Below are 1,853 nucleotides of genomic sequence, written 5' to 3'. Positions count from 1 at the left end.
TAATAGTCTTTACTCAACTTGGTTATTATATCCTAGATGAATGTTTTTCTATGTTCAAAAATACTCAACCTGAAAAATTTTAAAACAATTATGATTTCTCTCACAATAAGCATAAATCACAAGCTTGTATTGCAAAACTATCAAACTTCATTTTTTTTTTTCTTTAAAGAAAAGTTGACCAAGAGTCAGTGATCAGGATCATATTACCCACCCCCCAGTCATACTGGACATTCTAGATATCCCTCACATTCCGTGTATTCCCAATGGATTCATGACTCCTACTACTAAGTAGCTGCTGTTCCTCCCTATGCAATGTTTGGTTGAAAATCACTGGAGTTTTCCTGTAGAATATGGTCATATCTGCTCATGCTGCTTTGACCACTGAAGCCAACTTTGTAACCCCCACTCAGAGGCTGGCTGGCTGGACTGGTTTAACAAGCCCATGCCTCCTATCACTTGACTACCATAAATGCCATCACTTGCTCGTGCTATAGAATTCAAGAAGAGTTCTACACATCTGTGCAGCATACTTGCTTTATCTTTTGCCATCATCTTCATGGGTATCTGATTCGACATTTGCTTCTCTAGTTTCTCTGCCAATCAGGTCTAATTTCGATGTCTACTTGAACAGGTTTGAGTGGTTAGAAAAAAATTGTAAAGATAATTTTCAGTAGCTCTGTAAGGCGATCTTGTCACGTGCACACAATGGACTGTTGTATTCTGGAAAGTGGACCCACCATCACATATCTATGTGATCAGACATTCTTGAAAAATAATAATTGAGGTCTCTTCCCAATCTATCCAACCTAAAGTCATATCCATCATTATATATATTATAGTCATGAAAGCCCCCATACCCTCCACCGTAGATACCTTGTCTCATTCTTTCAAACTCAGCTCTTCTACCAATGCTGTTAAAGCCTCTGTTAGCCCTAGCTGTCACAAGAACCCAGCTCCTTCATAGGCATTAGCTTTTGAGGATGACCATAAGTGAGTAAGAACTTCTGCATAGCTTCTCTCGAAGATTTCAATGTATCTGTGCCCTATTCTTTCCTTGTTTACTTAGAGCCTTTTCAGCTATTTCCTGTGAAGCAAACTGTATGAAGACCTCCCCTATATTCCTCCCCTGGATGTCCACTGGCACTATTCTCCCATTTGGCATGATTTCTAACCCTGAATAAATGGAACAACTCCTTCCTTACTGTAGACAAATGGGTGCCCTCTAAGGTGCACAAAGCCATCATTGGCAGTGCCAGGACTATTTAGACCAGTATACTTCAACACCCAATTCATTTAAATGTTGTTTGACTTGAATACTTCAACATATCTGAGTCCCATATTTTCAGTGCCAGTTTGACTTCATCTTCTGATTCAAGTTCAATAAATGTTTCTTCACTTGGCTTGCCTTCTTGCATGTAGATGAAACAAATGCCTTATGCTCCATTTTGAATTTTGCATTTTGAGAAGAAGTGTTAGACTTTACGGACTGAGCAGGGCAAGGGCAAGTCCCTGACCTTCACTACAAAGCTTTCTCCATCTTTGGTGTGCAGCATCGTTCTGTTCAGCCAATACTTGAATTTGGTGTGGCTATAAAGAAAAATCTCGTATTTATTAAACAGAAAAAAGTTATCTCACCTGCACAACTGAAGTAAATACAATATTTCATTTACTCATATTTTTATAATTTTTTTTGTTGATTTCTATCACCCAGCTGATATTGACTGAGGTATATAACATGAGATGTGGGTCTAAATAAATTTCCCTCTAAGTTGCTAACTAATTTTCCCCAATACTTTTGTAAAATAATGAATTTTCCTCAGTTTTTATTTTCTATACCTTTGTCAAGTATTAAT

General features: G+C 37.7%; 1 pseudogene; it reads right to left on the bottom strand.

Annotated features, from left to right (window-relative positions):
* Window positions 1-305: 305 nt before the first annotated feature.
* On the bottom strand, window positions 306-1,553 carry LOC138155714 (heterogeneous nuclear ribonucleoprotein H-like; annotated as a pseudogene).
* Window positions 1,554-1,853: the final 300 nt, after the last annotated feature.

This window comes from Petaurus breviceps, unplaced genomic scaffold (assembly GCF_028583685.1).
Source record: "Petaurus breviceps papuanus isolate PSGF00001 unplaced genomic scaffold, PetGlider_PUasm1.0 98, whole genome shotgun sequence".
Classification (NCBI taxonomy): domain Eukaryota; kingdom Metazoa; phylum Chordata; class Mammalia; order Diprotodontia; family Petauridae; genus Petaurus; species Petaurus breviceps.
Note: the sequence above shows the minus strand (reverse complement) of the source record. Positions and strands in the feature narration are given on the sequence as shown.